This window comes from Palaemon carinicauda, chromosome 23, assembly GCF_036898095.1.
Source record: "Palaemon carinicauda isolate YSFRI2023 chromosome 23, ASM3689809v2, whole genome shotgun sequence".
NCBI lineage: Eukaryota > Metazoa > Arthropoda > Malacostraca > Decapoda > Palaemonidae > Palaemon > Palaemon carinicauda.
This window is the reverse complement of record NC_090747.1, coordinates 104631832-104652748: the sequence shown is the minus strand read 5'-3', so window position 1 is coordinate 104652748 and position 20917 is coordinate 104631832. Positions and strand designations below refer to the sequence as shown.

General features: G+C 43.0%; 2 long non-coding RNA genes across 6 annotated transcripts in view; one reads left to right on the top strand and one right to left on the bottom strand.

Annotated features, from left to right (window-relative positions):
• The window catches only part of LOC137617336 (uncharacterized), a 32229-nt gene extending 29584 nt beyond the window's left edge, over positions 1-2645 (top strand). For both annotated transcript variants that reach the window (XR_011039622.1, XR_011039623.1), the window contains exon 5: positions 1561-2645. This is a non-coding gene — a long non-coding RNA (uncharacterized lncRNA). The remainder of the gene's footprint in view (positions 1-1560) is intronic.
• A 148-nt stretch (positions 2646-2793) lies between these two features.
• The window catches only part of LOC137617045 (uncharacterized), a 50385-nt gene continuing 32261 nt past the window's right edge, over positions 2794-20917 (bottom strand). For 2 of the 4 annotated variants that reach the window (XR_011039555.1, XR_011039554.1), the window contains 3 exons: positions 7391-7610; positions 6202-6424; positions 2794-2930 (listed from right to left, as the gene is read on the bottom strand). This is a non-coding gene — a long non-coding RNA (uncharacterized lncRNA). Of the gene's footprint in view, positions 2934-6201; positions 6425-7390; positions 7611-20917 lie in introns of all 4 variants that reach the window. The other 2 variants (XR_011039556.1, XR_011039557.1) reach the window with 2 other exon arrangements.

Below are 20917 nucleotides of genomic sequence, written 5' to 3'. Positions count from 1 at the left end.
CCATCCCATGATTCCTGCATCCAATATTTCAGGAAAACTTGTTACAGGCCTTGAACTTATTTCAGGAGTGGGGTGCCTCTCCTGCAATATTGTATAGCATTTCTTATGCACTTAAGAGTTCTGTTTCAGCGATTGTTCTCAATAGTTGCATTATTTTTGTTTGTTGATACTCTGTGTATTCTACTTGGGATCTTATTTTATTCATACTATAGTACATGAAATTACTGTAGTACACATTGTCTCACATGTTAGGTCGTATAGTAAATTGATGAAATGATTGGTTTGCTCCTCTTTTAAGGATTGAATGATTTTTTGTCTGGTCTTTTATTTTAAATTAAAAATCATATGGTTTGATTCTTTTCTTTTAAACTTTTTGTTATTGCCATTCTTGTTAAGCTGAATTCTGTCTTTTTTTTTTAGCCTAGAAGTAATTTTCTATCCATTTGAGTAGTGTTGGGTGGCAAATAATTTGATTACCATTGCTTTTGATTTTAAAATTAGACTTGGTATAATTTGTTGCTGTAGTCAGGATGGTGCATTTTGTCACACCTTGGTTTACAGGCAGTTAAGCATCATAACCTTTGACAGTTGAAAGAAGCTAGATTTTCTTCTAATCTGTTGAAGAATGAACTAAGGATACAGGATGCCAATTTCATGTACGCAGGTTAAGCTGTATTTCTTTTCTTATTTGATTGTTGGCATTATTAGTCTGTTCCTTCTACTTTATTTTGCATTGTGGTACTGTTTATGACATGGAAGGGGATTTGAAGAGCACTGTTTGTGGTACAGTTAACATGGAAGGGGACTTGAAGAGCAATATTTATACCTTTTACCTTGGTGGTTGTGCTATTTGATTAAACACTATTGGAAATTATTAAGCTATTACACACAAACTTTATTAGCTTGAAAAGCAAGAGTCAAATGAATGAAAATTGAATATTTAATGACGCAGTATATTTAGTTTTACTTTGAATAAGTGCTGATCATCTTGGGCATTATTGTATGTAAGCTTATTTAAGCCTGATAATTTACACGAGTGTCTTGGTGAATGATCTTACTCCAAAACTACTTTAAATTCCATAATAATTTACTTTTAAAGTAAGACAATTTTAGCTCAAGAATGAAGACCTTACTTATTCAATAGTTTTCAATGGAATGAGCAAGTTTTGTTTACTTGCTTGCCAAGTCTCAAGAGGGGCTTTTCTTTAACTTCACCATCTGGGCTACATGTACTGGTATCCAGATGCACAGGTTAATTGAATTGCTGGTTTTGTGAATAGTAGCGATATATAGCATTGTTTCATCCTTTTTCTTTTTTGTCCAAGATATCTTAATATTTTGCCAATGAATAAAGTTGAAGTATTGCATATTAAATATTTACTAATTAGGTTCTCCTACCTTAAAGAAAAATATGTACATTTTATGATAACTTGTGTAGCAATGTTGTTGATCATTTATTTATGGAGTTAAATGAAAGCCTTTTCTCATGGTAAAAATTTATTGAAAGATCCTTGGTGATTTTACAACAGGTTTGAGAAATTTACCAATAATATTTTGCAGGACCAAATAGAGAACCATATATCCTGGTGGACACCTTGCCAGAAGAGCAGGCTCTATCACGAACCAAAAATCACCTAAGTCCGTCTTAACTATAAGAGAAGTGCTGAACTGCATCATCACTAGCAGAGCCCAATGAGATGCGGAGTTGACCACTCTTGTATCGTGTAGAGACGTTGAAGGGCAGAGAAGAGACGAGCAGAGACGTTGAAGGGCAGAGAAGAGACGAGCAGAGACGTTGAAGGGCAGAGAAGAGACGAGCAGAGACGTTGAAGGGCAGAGAAGAGACGAGCAGAGACGTTGAAGGGCAGAGAAGAGACGAGCAGAGACGTTGAAGGGCAGAGAAGAGACGAGCAGAGACGTTGAAGGGCAGAGAAGAGACGAGCAGAGACGTTGAAGGGCAGAGAAGAGACGAGCAGAGACGTTGAAGGGCAGAGAAGAGACGAGCAGAGACGTTGAAGGGCAGAGAAGAGACGAGCAGAGATGTTGAAGGGCAGAGAAGAGACGAGCAGAGACGTTGAAGGGCAGAGAAGAGACGAGCAGAGACGTTGAAGGGCAGAGAAGAGACGAGCAGAGACGTTGAAGGGCAGAGAAGAGACGAGCAGAGACGTTGAAAGGGCAGAGAAGAGACGAGCAGAGACGTTGAAAGGGCAGAGAAGAGACGAGCAGAGACGTTGAAAGGGCAGAGAAGAGACGAGCAGAGAAGTGCAAGTGACGTTGATGAAGAGCAGAAAAGAGACGAGCAGAGACCACAGAGATGTCTATGAAGAGCAGAAAAGAGACGAGCAGAGATGTCTATGAAGAGTAGAGATGTTGAAGGACAGTGGTGAGATGAGCAGAAACGTTGAAGAGTAGAGACGTTGAAGAGAAGAAATGAAGAACAGAGAAGAGATGAGCACGAGGCGTTGAAGAGCAGAAGAGACGGGCACGAGGCGTTGAAGACCAGAAAAAGAGATAAGTGCTTGACGTTGAAAGGAGAGACGTTTATGAAGAGCAGACTTTTACGAAGAGATGAGTAGCGACGTTAGAGGGCAGAGAAGAGACGTTGAAGACTAGCGACGTTAGAGGGCAGAGAAGAGACGTTGAAGAGGAGAGAAAAACATGACCATAGAGCAACAGTGATGAGAAGAGTAGAGATGTTTATGAAGAGATGAGCAGAGATGTTTATGAAGAAACGAGCTGAGACTGAAGGGCAGAGAAGAGCAGAGATGTTGAAAGCCAATGAAGACATGACCAGTCATTGAAAAGCAGGGTCATTGATGTGGCGTGCAGAACACACATTAATGTGAAGAGAAGTAATCATATCAATGCAAGACATCGTCATGCAGAGCTTTTCCTAAAAGTAGTTGTGCAGAAAAGTGCTGGACTCGTTTCTACTGAAAGAAATAATTATGTTAATTGTATTCTCATATAGTATTTTTATATTGTACAGTTGAACATTAAATTCCAAATTTACCTTGCACTTTTCCTTGCTTAAAATAAACCTATACCTAAACCTGAATTCTCATAAAATATTTTTATATTGTACAGTTAACTTATTACTAAGCAATGAGTCTATAATTTTACTGAACAATATGCTCAATAAGTGTTACTAAGCAATAAGCTCAATATAATAAGCAAGCTTAATATTTTTATAAATTATTACAAAATGGGGAATAAGCAGGAGCTTAATATTTTTATAAATTATTACAAAATGGGGAATAAGCAGGAACCTATAAGCATTGGGTCTCTCTAATAATGATGACCTCCAACAGGGAAAAATAGCCTTGAGGAAAGAAAATATATGAATGCTTATGCAACAAGTCATGAATTAAATAATATATACATTCCAGCCTGCTCTGCATGAAACATTTATTTGCTGTGAAGTTCCTTCAATTAAACTGCCTGATTAGAAAAATCAATCCTGAGTTCATAGCTGTTTTAAATGTTACCAGGTGGATGGTACTTCCTGGGAAGATTAAATGCAAATGATGTGAATTCACAAGAATTTTGAAAGAATCACATGCAACTAGAGTGCTAGAGATGATAATTTTATTAAAAACTTAAGTTCTTATCCTACTCACTAAAGACTAGACAAAAACAAGGCTGAACAAATAAAAATATGAATCGAAAGACTAGACAGCAAAACAAGGCTGAACAAATAAAAATCTGAATCGATTGAGCACTGGTGCTCAAAGACTTTCAAGAAGCCATTTTTTGTGCAACGGAAGAAGAAATGGACCGAATGCATTTCACAAAAAATCTAGAAAGGGCTTCGGCAACCCGATATATGCAAAATGGAATTAATGCAGAGAATGTAGCACCCTTAGGAAAACCAGTTCTATCATACCCAATAACTGCAATCATACGATTCACACGGTTAAAGAACAGCACTAAATATCAATACAAATCATACAAACTTCTTGACTACAATAAAATTATTTCTATACAACATTGGCCACTTTAAGAAGGGCATCACATGCTCCAAGAACTTTGCAAAAACCGAATTACAAATACTGGAAGGAAATAATGACTTTTAAACCTTTAGCCTCAGGAAAATGGGGTGAGAAAGTTTCTCATTACTCTGCTTACTGTCAAACAAATAAGCGTAAAGGGTTACCCTTTCCTTTGGACAAGGATTGGCAGCAATTAGTTCAGTAAAGTGGGAGCTGTTATGTCTACCAAAGAGTGGAGATTCAAGGATAGACCAACACCTATGTTACTGAGACAACAGAAGGGTTTCTTTTATTGTTAAATAAAATTCCTTTTCACTTATAGCATAAACACTGAGCAACAGCTTTAATCCAATTCATATGTGACCTGTTACCCTTCCAAAGATGATAGGCCTCATGCTTTTCCAAATAAGCTCATCTATAATTGTAATTGTACCAGGGGTTGTTTTTCACCAAGTACTTCAGCTAACAAGAAGGAATACGCCTGTCAGTTATGTTGACTAGATTCTCAATCAAAAGAACAATTGATTCAACACTATAATACAATTGTGAGAAATTGTGGTTTAGAAGATCACTCAAAATGCCATTGCAGTCTGCTTGATATTTTAAATAAATCTTACAAGAGTATATAACACATCATGGCCAGGCTGCTCAATCCGCATTACTAATGAATTTTGGCATTAACAGACGTCCCAACTGAAGAACCAATCTTACTTGTTATATAGCAGGAGAGTCAGTGTAAACTAGGTCCCAGCAGTTACCAGACCTGAGAGTAGTTTCACTTATGATTTGCTCACAGCCTGATTCCGAGGCAAAGGCTAAAGCTCTCAAGTCATGTTGATCAATAGGAGAAACAGAATTTCACCACTCCCTATGGTGAAAGTTGAAATCATCAGCACAAACTCCTTTCTCTCATCATCTTGTATCCGAGCTTTAATGGTAAGAAGAAAATCAAAGATGGAATCTTTTAAGTCTGGATTCCAGTAGAGCAAATAAAAATAGATGTTATGTCGGGCACAAACTTTTATTACCAGAACTTCACAACATCCACATACATAGCAGGACTTGTGAAAAGCCAGAAACTCAGTCCCAATATACTCCACCAATCCCCTTCCCCTAGAAATGGCATTACTTTTCAGAATATTGGTTTCTTAAATCCAGCAATAAGGAGCTCAGATGATTGCCTCATTTGAGAAAAAGTTTCTAAACTTGAAAGAATATACTGTCTGCAGGCAACTGTAAGGTCTCTTAATATTGGCATGAAGTCCATGTATGTTGCACAACAGGAGAGGATACTGGCAAAGTGAAGGACTTATTGGTCTTGGCTTTGCTCAATGTCTCTAGACAGGATAAGAACGAAAAGCAAACTTACCAATAATGATAAAAAACATTTAGCAAAATATATATAGTGACTGACAACTCAGACAAAATTAGTCTACATGGCAAAACCGACATACCATTCACGGCTAAGTACCCTGCAGGATAGCCAATTCAACTGAAGGGAAGTCAGTAACGATTGTTTTGAAAATGAATACTTTTGAGGAAGATAAAGCTATCGATAAACAAACGGCAACCTCTTGATAAACTGCCATGCATCCATGACTATCTATTAAACCTGCCCTTAACACCATTTCAAAAAAACAAGAAGAGAAACAAGATTGAATTAAGGAAGAGAACTCTAATCCAAGACGGTGGAAGGCAATGGTACAGCGGCTATGGCCCTGCAAGACTTAAGAGAACAACTGTTTAATTTTGGAGTTTCTTCTCCTAGAAGAGCTGCTTACCAATAGCTAGGAGTGTGTCTTCAACCGTTGCAAAGAGGAAATTAGCCACTGAACAATTACAGTGCAGTAGTAAACCTCTTAAGTGAAGAATTTCTCAGTGTTGTCAGGTGTATGAACAAACAGGAAATGTATACAGAATAAACCCCTATTTGGTGATGTGTAGGCAAAAGAGAAATGAGCTGTAACCAAAGAGAGGTGGGCATGCTGCACAGACTAAATGAATCAATTTAAATCAATAGCACCGATTTTGTTAAAGACATTTTCATTGTCCTCAGGATAATATTTATCAAAGTTAAAGGACCTTTAAAGGAAGAGTAGATAATGTTACTCTAAAAATGAATGTAAACTTTCCTTTGCATAAGTAGGTTTTGTGAATGGCCAATAATTAGAAATTTACTGAAACAGGAGTAGTTGCCAGTGAACCTTACCTCACAAGATTCTGTAGACATGTCTGACTTTCCTTTAATGCCTACTCCACTAAAATTTTGGCCCTCTTTTCCTTGGTTAATTTTCTTTCATCAAGTTAGCTTTCCTCACACTAACTTTTCCTTCACAATGCAACAGGGACATTTATCTCCAGGTGACTTTGGGTGCCGAATTGCTTAACAGGCTTCACTGCCAAGCCATATGGTCTAAATTCATAAATCAAATCTGAAAGATATAATTTCATGTTACTTTAAACTAATTGACATATGATATTACTCTTTAGACATTCTGTATGGTTGAATGTTTTTAGTATCTAGAATCTAACTTTATTTAAAAAGACACAGTTACGTGTACATTAAAGGGAAAATATTGGAACTTTTACAAGCTAAAATAACTGTCCACAAAAAAACAAAAAGCCACCATTCAATTGCCAAAAAAATTCTTCCTCAGATTATCAATCCAACATTTCAGACAAAACATAAAACTTGAAAATAAAACCTTCAAAATCTTAATCATCACCATTAATTATTTATTACTTGCCAAGCAAGAACTATATTTGGAAGCAGGATACCATTTAAAGATACAATATTTAAAGAACCAGTAACAAAATAACATCATATAAACTATGAAGTGAGACTCTCGTGAACCTGTTCCAAGAAAGTGGAAGGCCATGGTACAGCGGCTATGGCCCTGCAAGACTTAAGAGAACAACGGTTTAATTTTGGAATTTCTTCTCCTAGAAGAGCTGCTTACCAATAGCTAAGTTTGTCTTCTATCGTTGCAAAGAGGAAATTAGCCACTGAACAATTACAGTGCAGTAGTTAACCTCTTAAGTGAAGAATTGTTTTGTAATCTCAGTGTTGTCAGGTGTATGAACAAACAAGAAATGTATACAGAATAAGCCACTATTTGGTGATGTGAAGGCAAAGGAAAAATGAGCTGTAACCAAAGAGAGGTGAGCATGCTACACAGACTAAATGAATCAATTTGAATCAATAGCACCGATTTTGTTAGACATTTTCATTGTCCTCAGGACAATATTTATTAAAGTTAAAGGACCTTTAAAGGAAGAGTAGATAATGTTACTCTAAAAATGAATGTAAGTTTTCCTTTGCATTAGTAGGTTTTGCGAATGGCCAATAATTAGAAATTTACTGAAACGGGAGTACTGTATTTGTCAGTGAACCTTACCTCAAGATTCTGTAGACATGTCTGACTTTCCTTCAATGCCTACTCCACTAAAATTTTGGCCCTCTCTTCCTTGGTTAATTTCCTTTCATCAAGTTAGCTTTCCTCGCACTAAATTTTCCTTCACAATGCAACAGGGACATTTTTCTTCGGGGGACTTTGGGTGCCGAATTGCTTAACAGGCTCCACTGCCAAGCATATGGTCTAAATTCATAAATAAAATCTGAAAGATATAATTTCATGTTACTTTACTAACTGACATGATAATACTCTTTAGATATTTTATATGATGGAATATTTTTAGTATCTAGAATTTAACTATTTACAAAGAGACAGATACGTGTACATTAAAGGGGAAAATATTGGAACTTTTACAAGCTAAAATAACTGTCCACAAATATAAAAGTCGCCATTCAATTGCCAATAAAATTCTTCCTTAGATTATCAATCTAACATTTCAGACAAAACATGAAACCTGAAAATTAAACCTTCAAAATCTTAATCACCACCATTATTATTTATTACTCGCCAAGCAAGAACTATATTTGGAAGCAGGATACTATATAAAAATACAATATTCAAAGAATCAGTAACAAAATAATCAGTCATATAAACTATGAAGTGAGACTCCTATCAACCTGTTCAACAGAAAGGCGTTTGCAACAAGTTTGAACTTTGAAGTTCCACCAATTCTACAGCCAAATCAGGAAGCTCATTCCCCAATTGGGTCAAGCTGGAATAAAACTTCTTGAATACGGTGTATTATTATTATTATTATTACTTGACAAGCTGCAACCCTAGTTGGAAAAGCAGGATGCTATAAGCACAAGGTCTCCAACAGGGAAAAATACCCCAGTGAGGAATGGAAATAAAATAAACTATGAGAAATAATGAAAAGTTCAAATAAAATGTTAAAAGCAGTAATAAACAGATATCTTGACCATAAACTATGAAAAGACTTATGTCAGCCTGTTCAACAAAAAAACTTTGGATGCAAGTTTGAATTTTGAAGTTCTACCGATTCAACTACCTGATTAGGAAGATCATTCCACAACTTGGTCACAGCTGGAATAAAACTTCTAGAATACTGTGTAATATGTGTAATATCGAGCCTCATGGTGAAGGGCCGACTATTAGAATTAACTGCATGCCAAGTATTACAAGCAGGACTAAATTGTCTGGGAAGATCCAAATCTAAAAGATGATCAGATTTATGAAAAATTTTATGCAACATGCACAACGAACTAATTGAACGACTGTGCCAGAGATTAATATCTAGATCAGAGATAAGAAATTTAATAGACTGTAAGTTCCTGTCCAACAAATTAAGATGAGAATCAGCAACTGAAGACCAAACGGGGAACAATACTCGAAACAAGGTAGACTGAAAGAACTAAAACACTTCTTCAAAATAGATTGATCACCATAAATCTTGAAGGACTTTCTCAATAAGCCAAATTTTTCTGCAATTGAAGAAGAGAGACCTAAAATATTTCTCAAAAATAAATTTGCTGTTGAGAATCGCACCGAAAATTTTTAAAGTCATACAGAATTAAAGAAACATTATCAATGCTGAGATCTGGACGTTGAGGAGCTACTGCCCTTGACCTACTTACAATCATTTGAGTTTTGTTAGGATTCAACTTCATGCTCCATAATTTGCACCATGAACTAATTTTAGCTAGATCTCTGTTAAGGGATCCAGCAACCCAAAATCTACTTTCAGGAGATGGAATTGATGCAAGAGTTTAGCATCCTCTGCATATGTAACAAGCTTGTTTTCTAGGCCAAACCACATGTCATATGTATATAGCATGAAAAGTAATGGGCCAAGAACACTTTTGCTGCGCAACACCATTTATCTCAGTCCTATATTCACTATGAAGCCCATTAACAACTACTCTGCGATCTATTAAGCATTCAATAATAATGCTAAAGAAATGACCCACCCACTCCCAACTGTTTGAGTTTTAAAACAAGGGCCTCATGATTCACAAGGTCAAAGGCAGCACTAAAATCAAGGCCAATCTTATGAACTTCCTGACCACAATCAAAGGATTTCTGTACAGCATTGGAGATTGTAAGGAGGGCATCACATGCTCCAAGGCCTTTACAAAAACCAAATTGCAAACTGGTGTGTATCTATTGGATAGGATTAGGAACGAAGTAGTGAGCGTGAGAACAAGTTTAAGAAAAGAATTAGCAGCGAGAGTGGATATGACTGTGTTGAGGTGGTTTGACCATGTAGAGAGAATGGAAAATGGCTGTCTGCTGAAGAAGGTGATTAATGCAAGTTGATGGGAGAAGTACAAGACGAAGGCCTATATTTGGGTGGATGGATGGAGTCAAAAAAGCTATCAGTGATAGGAGGATAGATGTGAAAGAAGTAAAAGAGGGTGCTAGAAATGAAAATGAATGGAGAGCGATTGTGACTCTGTCGGACAGGCTCTGCCGCTTCCTCCAGTCGCCTTGGTGACCGCTGAGGTAGCAGCAGTAGGGGATTCAACACATGAAGTTTCATTGTGGTGGATAACAGGGGAAGGTGGGCTGTGGCACCATAGCAGTACCAACCAAACTTGACTGAATTCCTCGTCAAGGTGGGAGGAGCATAGAAATTTTTTTTTTTTTTAATCTCTGCTACCACCCAAAATTTGGGGAAGTGCCTTGGTATTTAGATAAATATTTTGCAAGCAAAGATGACTTAGAATTTTATGGCTTTTTATATACTGTAGTTAAGAGAGATATTGTCAATGAAAAGATTAGGATGTTGAGGAGCAACTTTCCTTGAACTCCTTACTATAATAATTAGGGTTCAGTAATCAGCTTCATGTACAGTTGTCTTCAATAATTCTGATACATTACATAGGAAGCAAAGGAGAAGTCTGTGTAGCAGAATTAATGAAGCCAACTGTACCTTAATTTACACCACATACTAATTCTAGCTAGATCTCTACTAAAGGATTCAGCAATCACATATCTATATTCAGACCCCAGCAATTAAGACTTGGGAGACTGAGAAATTTCTCTTAAAACGCCAGTGAGGCAGCCACTCCCCTAACTTGATGGGCTCTGGGTTGTGCGGCCTCTGGTCTCCGTGAAATGACCTCGCAATAACTTTCTTGAGCCAGCAAAGGATGGTGTTGAAAGAGGTTCTCTTCTTTACCTTGTTGGTACTAAGGAAGAGATGACTGAGACGTGGTCTGAAAGGTCTGGTGCGCTTCAGGTATTTTCTTTAGTGCCCTGACTGGGCATAGTAACAACTGGTCTGTATCCTGTGTTACCTTATTGAGGCTGGAAAACTGAAATTCTCGAAATCTCTCATCGGTAGATGAAGGATTATGAGTTTAGCCACCATGCCCGGTACGAAGTTGTGAGACACTTCCCCCCCATCCCCTTAAATAGGTGACGACGTAAGACAAACCATGTAGCTCACTGACCCTTTTAGCAGAGGACAGAGGTATGAGGATGACTGTCTTAAGGTTCATTAAGTAGCCTGAGGCCCTTAAGGGCAGCCCCTTCAGGGAACGTTAGACACGTCTCACGGTGATGGTCTAATCTCAACTGGGGGGCAAGATCACGCAAAACCCCGAATCAACCAAGGTGATGTCTTCTGAGGCGGAGAGGCCAATCCCTTCTCAGTCTATAGAAGAGGCTCAAGGCTGAGCGATAGCCCTTAATCGCCGAGACTGAGAGGAGCTTTTCCTCACTGAGGTACAAAAGGAAGTCTGGGAACTAAGATTCCTTCCTTTTGAGAACCCAATTGCTCCACATGGTCACTGTTGTAGCAGTTAAGAAGTCCTTTGTCTTGGCCCCAGCAGTTAGGACTTCCAGTAGGGACTGCATGGAGTCTTGGTTTGACAAGTCCTCATGGCTCGCGAGGTAGCCGACTGTACCAGACCACGTGTCAAGCCAAGAAGGAGCCTTCAGAATGGACATTGAAGCCGCTTCCATTGCCGAGGCTTCTGTGACTGAGAAGAGCCTGGAAGAGTAGAGTGTCTCTTCGAGGATTAGCCCGGTGTGAGCCTCGCCGTGAGGGGATCCAAGATCAGAGGAGAAGGGTTGACGTCTCTGATCTCGTAAAGGGCTTTTGTCTCTTAAACGGGAATTTATTGGATTCCTGAGACTTCAGGGAACCCGTTTCTCCCGTGACCGCCTGCAGGGCGAACAGACCAGGTTTAAAGGTCGCTCATGAATGGCAAAGGCAAGGGACAGTGACATTGCACTAGCAGTTAGGACAATGCCCTAGAGACTGACCATATATTATATGGTCAACGACCAAGCGTCCTCTCCATCCGAGCTAGGACCAGGGAGGGTCCGGCAGTGGCTGCTGATGATCGGCAGATAGACCTATAGGCTCCCCCAAACCCCCTAACCTTAGCTCACAAGGATGGTAAGGTTGCAAACACTAATGGCACTAACGAGTCTGAGCAGGACTCGAACCCCAGACTGTCAAACACCAGTCAGAGATGTTACCAATCACGCCAGAGCCAGAAGATCAATTCTGGTCTTAGGGTTTGGGGTGGACGACATAGCCTGTCTAAGGCTGGAGCGTCAAGAGGTTGAGGAGACAGATGCAAATCGCCAAGGCAAGAGATATAACACATCGTTCTTAGAGTCCTTAAATAGGAGGATTCTAAGTCCTTCGACAGCAGCTCTTCCAAAGAATCCTTAGGCTGCGCTAATTCCTCGCGTGTTATTACAGGTAAAGTGGAGAAGCAAATAGCAGACAAACCTTATGTCTTACCCCTCACATCTTACTTATCGAAAGGGGAAGAACGGTAGAAGTCTGAGTGTCTGGAGGTAATGGCAAAGACCGTTGACGAGAGTCGGAAGACACTGTCATAAAACTCTTGATGATGATGGTCGCACGCATAGCGCTAATTGCGTGCGTGCGCGGACAATCTGTGCTAATTGTTACGAGAGCCCGATGACTCATCGTAACAAACTCGAAGGTTCACACGACTCGAAAGTCTAGCGCGACAGAGGCCTGAAGGACTCCTAAGGTCATGAGAACCCATAGGATCAAAATGACGAGAGTTCAAAGGCTCCCAATCACGCCCGCCAAAAAGGTGATCGTCACGAGACCTCGAGGGGTCAACGTGAGAAGAACCAGTAGGTTCAAAAAGACGTCTCCTTACAGCACGAGGGGGAGGACGTCAGGAATGAAGAAAATTCCTCCACAGGAAAGGTTTGTTCTCCCGAAGGAGAACGTTGCTTAAGACAAGGCTCGCGCTCCGCCCCTGGAGGAGAACCAAAAGCGTAAGGGGGAGGAGAGTGGATAAGCAAACTCCCAAAAGTTTTCTCTCGTGAATGGGAGGAAGGTTCTCACAAAGGAGATTGCCTAAAACAAGCTTTCTCCCTGCTCTATGGGGGAAAAGTGTAGGCGTAATACTCTCTCTCTCGAGAACGAGGGTGAAGTCCTCCCGAAGGAGGATATCGCCTAAGGCAAGCTTTCTCCCCGCTCTATAGGAAAGTGTAGGCGTAATAATTTCTCTCGCGAACGAGGGTGAAGTCCTCCCGAATGAGGGCATCGCCTAAGACAAGCTTTCTCCTTGTTCTATGGGAAAAAGCATAGGCGTAATAATCTCTCTCTCTCGCGAACGAGAGAGAAGTTCTCCCGAAGGAGGACATTACCTAAGACAAGTTTTCTCCCAGTTCTATGGGAAAAACGTAGGCGTAATAATCTCCCTCTCGTGAACGAGAGAGAAGTCCTCCCGAAGGAGGACATCGCCTGAGCCAAGCTTTCTCCCAGATCTTATAGGAAAAAAGTGTAGACATAATAATCTCTCGCGAACGAGGGAGAAGTTTCCCTTAAAGGAGGAACAAGCCTTAGACTTACTTTTCCCCAGCTCAAGGGGAGAAAGCGCAGTCTTCGGGGACGAGATAGTAGAGGCAAAACTCGTCGAGCTGTCCGCAACTCTTCACGAAGGAGGGCAGGTTGCTGGATGGCTGAAGTGGGGAAGCTCTCCCTCGGAAGGGGGGTGGTTCTCTCACGCAGCCCAATTCCGAGGTTTTCCAACCCCTGGAGGCGAACCTCCTGGCAGCAATCTATGCTTCCCAACAAGTTGATCAAGTTGCAGGTTGACAACGAGTGCTACCTCGTAACATGGGCAGCTCATGAGCTGCCACATGAAGCGCAGGATAACGAACAGAGCGGCTGAAGCCATCGGCATTGTGTTCTACGTCGCTGCTATCTGGGTGTTTTCTTTTAGGCTCTCTAACACGTTTCCCCTTTTCCTTCTGCTCTCAACCGAAGAGAAAAAGGGCCGAACCCCTGCATCATCTTCTGAGGTTTTCGAGACTTTTAATCCTTAACTCATAGGGGAGCAAAGGAACTGGGGAGGTTATCCTGTCTGAAACACGGGAGCTTGGGATTGACCCCGTGAGTGTATGACCGGAGATTTGCGTGTGTAGCGCTAATTGCGTGCGAACACCTTGCGTGACGAGAGTCTAAAGACTCAGCCATAAGAGTAAAACTCTTGATGGTCACGGGCGCAGTGTTGGTTGAGCGCACGCGAACACTCCACGCGACAAGAGTCCGAAGACACACTGTCATAAGAGCAAAACTCTTGGTGACTTGTTTCACGAGAACCAGAAGGTTCAGCGTGATCGTGTGTGCCCCTAGAGGTTGTGTTGCGAGAACCCGAAGGGCCACAGCAACGGGAAACAGAAGTTTCCCTTGTCACAAGACACCGAAGTGTCAGCGTGACTAAATGCACGAGAGCCCGAGGTTTAAGCAACTTGAGTTGCGAGAAAACAAAGGGATAGCACACTGGGAAACTGAAGTTTCCTTGTCACGAGACCTCAAAGGGTCAGAGGTCAAGAAGTCGAAGGCGAGAGCGATTTTCTCTGAAGATAAGGAGTGAAAGCGAGGAGAAGCGCTCTTTCTGACTTTTCTAGAGCGAACAGAGACCCTCAAACTATTATGCGAAGAAGATGGTTCGAGGTCAGGACGTGCTTTGCCCCTGGCCGCGCTCCTGGCTTCTTAGATGATCCCCCGCAAGAAAAAAAGACTACCTGCGAGGCAGAACGATGACGAGAGGGAGCGCTCCTTAGGTTTGCGCCAAGAGCGCTTATAGTCTCGAGGTGAGACAGAAGGCGAGGAAGAGCAAGAACGATGAAGTCTCTTCCTATATCGCCTGTTTCTTTGGCGAGAACATCTAGGTGAGGCGCGCTAGCTCTCCTTTTCCTCTTCTCTCTCTCCCTCCTGACCTCCGAAGAGGGCGGTGACGAGGAGGAAGCGCTCTTCTAATGTTTGTAACGAGAGCCCTTATAGTCTTGCGGTGAGACGTCTCGTGAAGAGATAGAAGGCGAGGAAGAGCGAGAACGATGATGTCTCTTCCTATGTCGCCTGTGTCTCTCCGGCGAGAACGTCTGGGCGAAGGAGAGCGAGCTCTCCTTTTCCTCTTCTCTCTCTCCCTCCTAGCCTCCAAGGAGGAGGAGGAGGAGGAGGAGGAGGAGGAGGAGGAGGAGGAGGAGGAGTAGGAGGTACTGCGATGTTTGCGCTTGCGACATTGTAATTTGTAGATGCGCAACGGATTGCGAAGTAGGCGCCGCAGGAGCTTAAGTTACTATATCCACTAAAACTTATGTGGGCGCCGACTGAGTTGATGGGAGGTAGGCAAGGTCTGGAACTCCCGAGGGTTCCAAAACAGAAGGGAACTGCTGAGGCACTACCTTGCCCGCGAGGAACTGGTTCCAAACTTCCTCCGAAGGAGAACCAGGAAGTCCAAGGGCAGCCCATACCGCTCATACATGATCTGGAATGGAAGCAGTAACAGAGTCATTCCCGGTGGCAGAAAGTATTGCCCCACAGGGGGAGGCAACGTGATCCGCCTGACCAAGAGGAATGGGAATGGTGCCACTCTTCCTCTACTTCCCCCCGGAGGGAGGCAGGCGAGGAAGAGTCTTAAGGGAGAGATCGAGAGGCCAAAGAAGAGGTCCACGACTCCTTACCTTCGACGGCGCTCCTGGAGGTAGTGTCCTTCTTGGATTTCTATTCTACCCCTCTCGAACTTCTCCCACTGAGAGGGCGACCAATTCTACATACTTGGCAGGGGAGCCTTCAGAACACCTATGACCTCTGTACCCAGGGCATAGGGAAAGAGGATCCACAACCAGCGGCAACATAAAGGTGCCCGAAAAACTTCCTCATAATAGAAGACATCACATCTAACAAAGAAAAAGAAAAAAGAATTAATCCAAAATCCAAAAAAGAAAGTCTAGTCTGCCAGTCAAATAAAAGCAGGAGCAGCGGTGTTACCTCTGCGACGGCCAGAATTCTATTGAAGGTAAACAGCAGCTACAGACTGGCAGTCCTACCACCACTAACAGGTAGGTAACTACCTGCCTGGTCGTTAACGACCTTGAGGTTTTTCTGCCGTATTTTCCAGCTCGTGCTAGAATATCTCCTATAGTAAACAATGAGGGTATGTATCAAGTGTACGAACAAATATAAATTATCTACAAATTTGTCATTTGTTCCGTAACTGGAATACAAACCACACTATTTATTAGGGGTGACTCACCCATTAGGAAGGGTGGACATCCCTGCCAATCTGGCCTTTGGCCTTACCCGGGGGCTCCTTACCCGAGTATATTAGTACTAAAAAATAAGGAGTCCCTGCCCTCGCTAAAACCTTGCTATGCAAGGTCCGCGGCCTACGCAAGCTGTGTGTTGAGCCATGCAGAAGTGTGACTGTCTAGGTAAAGTTATTCAGAGTCTATTGTAGGAAAAACCTGATGTAACCAAGACTTTCCCAATACCACCTCGCCAGGGTATAGGGACGCAACAGTATTAGCTTAATACTAGGTACACAAGGGAGCATGGTTTACCTGTAGTGGTTTGAGGTCAGCTTATGCAGAGAACCCAGGATGCTGCTTTCCCCACGAGAAGGTAGGATGAAGAAAAGAGCCAGTCAAATCTTTTCATTCACACAGACTAAAACTGGGTAACAGTGCCCTCAACCTTCTGCTACTTGTCCAATAAGGAACTTGAGGTATACAACCAGCTGTTGTGCAGCCACCACTGGACCGAAAGAGATTGTATCGACTTCCTGTGGGTCACGTCTTGCAGGAGAAAAGTTGTGAAAGTCACATGAAGCATTCACATCCTTTCTTGTAACACCTGCGTCACAGAGTAATCTGCTAAGGACGACCAAGGGCATAGCTATGCCCCTGATATCGTGAGTCATAATGTTGAGATGATGTTTTGGTGATCCTCCTCTAGTCTCTCCCAGTCCTGATGACAAGAGAAGGGACCAGGGTGGGGTGTTGCCGTTTTCTTGAGGTAGAGTCTCATATCTTACCCTGGGTATAGTAACGGATGATCTGGATCGTCCGTTACCGAGTGGAGACTTGTGTAGGATCCGTCACCTCTGGGGACTGTGTCTGGCGACATACTCAGGGACGAAACTGAACATTACCTTTTGCCCTTCTCATTAATGGGCGATGTGGAAAGAGACCATGAAGTTCCTTGACTCGTATGGTTGCTGTCAGAGTGTGAAGGAACATTTTCTTCTTAAATCAGGAGAAAATTTGTTTCCTGGTGAAGTGGAACATAAGGAGGTCTCTTTAGAGATGGAGAACTTGAGCCATGTTCTGAGAGGAAGGTCTCAATTCAGACTGGAGAAAGCCAAGTTGTAAGTCCGTATGAGTTAGGAAAGGTCTATCGATGAGAGGATGTCCCTTCCTTTCAGTTTAAAGTGAAGGATCAAGGTTGAGTGATCATCTTTACCTGTCGATACTGAATAGGGGGTCTTTTCCTCTTGTATATACTCGAGGATTACGTTATTGCTGGAATAGAGGTATTGAGTGGAGGACACTTTCACATGACACCAACCACACAAGATGTTATACTGCCTGGTAGACTGATGCTGAGGAATTCCTCAGATATCTAGACAACCTTTTTGCAAAAGAGGTACTGGGTAGTCTCCAGGCGTACAATCATAGTAAAGCTATAACTTGTGGTAAGTGTCGAAGTGGGTTGTCTGATGTGGAGAGGGTTCTCTTGGAGAGACTATCATGAGCTGCAAAAGGTTTGGAAACCGTTCTGCGTAATGACATAGCGGAGCTAGGCGAGTCCTTGAGAGGCTGACTGATGTTCTAGCCTTCTTGAGTGTCCTTCTCCAGACAAAACAGGGACGAGACGTAAACGTCATTGCTGTACCCACCGTTGTTGGCCTGTTTTTTTTTTTGCCAGAGAGCCTTGGGGTCTAGGGCTGGGGAGCAACGGCAGCCTGAGGTTCAGGAGCGTTGCAAACAGATCCCTAGTTGGAGGACCCCGTAAAGTCGCGACTTTGTTGGCTACAAGGCGATCCAAAGACCATTCGGTTTACCTTATCCGAGATGCTGTGTACAGATTGTCGGCGAGCACATTCCTCTACTCTAGAATGAAGCGGGCTGATAGTGGCACCGAATGGACTTTGGAAGTTGCTTCTTGCTTGCCGATATGAGCCTCTATTTGGTGCGAGGTAGTGTCGTCCATCACATCACTCAGTGGTCTGTTAGGAACCGATGAGGCTGCTGAAGGACCGGAAAGTTGACCTTCATCTCTTAAGAGATTTAAGTGAAGGTACTTTCGGACTCTGTCCAGAGGGTTGAGGTCGTGTGGTACATCATTATGGTCCCTCCTCTCTTCTTTTGATGTGTTCTACTAACTGCTGGCGAATTGCCGATGATCGGTGAATCGGCGGTCTGAGCCGAGGATGGTAACTGACAGGCAGATGAAGGTCTAGTCAGTCAGCCAATGAGTTGGTAATCTGCTTTGAGAGCCCTGAGAGACAGCAGAATGGTTTAATGATACTGTAGTCAGTTGGTGATGGTAAGCCATTGATGATCAGCGATCGATCGTGGACCGGTGATCGGTGAGCTAGACATCAGCAAGCTGACTATGGTCCCTCCTGGTTGGTCAGAGATCAGCAAGCTGCCGGTGAGCTGGTCAGAGATCAGCGAGCAGAGTTCAATGATCGATGAAAGACGAGCTACCTGATCAGCAAGCTGATGACTGGTTATTGACTAGCAATCGGTAATTGGAACGCAAGCAATCGGAGATCGTTAGTCATTGGGGGGACTAGAGGTCAATCATCAAGCTGAGCTAGAAATTGGCGATCTGGTGATCGGCGAGCTAGCGATCAGCAAACCGTGAACTAGCCCTTAACACACAATGATCTAAAGATCAGTCTGTTGATGCTTTCTTGTTTGCTGATGGTGGTGTGTCAAGGAAAAAGAAACTTCAGAAGAGACAAGGACCAAGGATTCCCTGTTTTGATTCGCCTTAGAAGATGGAATCTTCGGGATCTTGAATCCCTCTGTTAAGCCTCTTTCCTCTTTTCCCGGAGGCCATGTTATGCATTTGCGGGGAGAGGAATGGGGCAATGGTGACCTGTCCAAAAAGTTTTATTCCTTTTTTTCTGCCTATTGAGCCAGTGTGCAGGAGAGTACTGGTGCGATGGCACATAGGATGCTGGTGCTCAGTTTCTGCTGAAGTGCAGTTTCCGTTGTATGCGCAGAAGAGCGCTAACAGGCAAGCGCTGGTTCTTTCAGAAGTTGGCGTATTGGCGAGCGCAAGTGAGCAGGAGGGTGCTGGATATGAGAGCGCAGGAGAGCGCTGGCGCGCAGTAAGGCACTGTGTAGTTTTGTGCAGTCTCCCTAGAATGCGCCGAAGCGTGTGACTGGTTGCGCAAGGGTGGGTGCATTGGGGTGTGCGCGCGGAAGACTGCTGGTGCGCGTACAAGACTGCTTGGCGCGCTGCGTGCAGGCACGGAAGACCATTGTTGTTGCAGGAAAACCATTGGCGCGCCGTGCGGAAGACATTTGGAGAGTGCGTGCGGAAGACCGCTGGTGCGCGCACCCAAGGCCATTAGCGCGTGCAGAAGCAATGGTGAGCATGATAATGCTTGCAGGAGGGAGCTGGTGATCCTCAGAAGAGTCCAGGACCAAAGTCTAAGGACTAACAGCGGCGTAAGGTTGTGTTGGTAGATCGGTAGGTCAGCTGGCAGGACAATCAGGAACTGAGATGTGCCCTTTGGAAGGGCGAACTTCCACTGATGGCAACCGTGAAAGGTCAATAAAAGAGTCTAGGACCGAAGTCCACGGAATAAGTTGCAGCGCAAGGTTGCGCAGGTAGGTCTGCTGGTAGGATGATCAGGAATTGATGAAGCCCATGAGGGCCGGTGGACCAGCAAGCTGGCCTTAGGAGGAGTCCAGGACCGAAGTCCACGGACTAAGTTGCAGTGCAAAGTTGCGCTGGTAGGATGATCAGGAACTGATGAGCAGAGTGATCCTCCAAAGAGATGGCTTTATGAGTGGCCTCTCTCGTGAACGAGAGAGGTGAACACTTCATAGAAGAGACTTGATGATGCCCATGATGATGCCCGTGAGGGCCGGTTGATCAGCAAGCTGACCTTCAACAGTAGCGATCCTCCAAAGTGGAGTCTCTACGAGTGGCCTCCCTCGCGAACCAGAGGGGTAAACAATTCACAGAAGAGACTTGCCAAGACTGTGCTCTGCCCCTGAAAGAAGAGAGACTCAGTAAGGGGGGGAGAGAAGTCTGGGCGAAGGCAGCAACAGCAGTCGGAGACGATGAATTTATTAAGATGTGGGAAGTTCTCTCTCGGAAGGGAGAAACAACCTCACACCTGGAGAGGAAACTTTCACTCGGAAGGGAAGTTGTCCAACACCTGGAGGCGAACCTCCTGGTTAGCATTCTAAGATGATCTGAAGTGCTGGTCATGTTGTCACGGGAATACTTATAAGAGAAGGGATGACGCCCATGACGACGTCCTCTGAGGGACTGCAGTGCCAGCAGATTCCCCAGGCATGAGCAGAACAGCTTTGCTTCGTAGGTACTCTTAGTCGAACGAAGAAAACTGCATAGTTAACTGGGAAAAAATAAAATTAATTATTTAACAGAAATATTCCCTAAGGAGAAACTCCGAAGAGGAAACCCGAGGGAACAAAAAAATAAGTATTGCACCCTTCCTTCCCCAGTCAACATCCACGGGAGAAGGGAGGAGCGAAATAACTGTAAAAAAATGATATTTTGATTATAAAATAAATTTTTGAATATACTTACCCGGTGAATATATAATAGCTGACGTCTCCGACGGCTCGACAGATTCCAAAAACTCGCGAGCGATCACCGTGAAGGTTGCGGGTGTGACCACCAGCGCCGACTATCGGCCAGATACCGCATATACTTGTCAATTTCTCCAGTTCTTCTCAGTCCGCTGGGTCTCTATCGGGGAGGAAGGGAGGGCCTTTAATTTATATATTCACCGGGTAAGTATATTCAAAAATTTATTTTATAATCAAAATATCATTTTTAAATATTAAACTTAGCCGGTGAATATATAATAGCTGATTCACACCCATGGTGGTGGGTAGAGACCAGTATTAATACAATAAAGGCGTATATGCTCAAGAGTTTTTTGACAATATTTCATAAAAAACCAACTTAAGTATAGGTACCTGGTAAGGAAGCTGACTCTGATGATTACTTTGCCTCATTAGTCTGCTTTCCTCACGAAG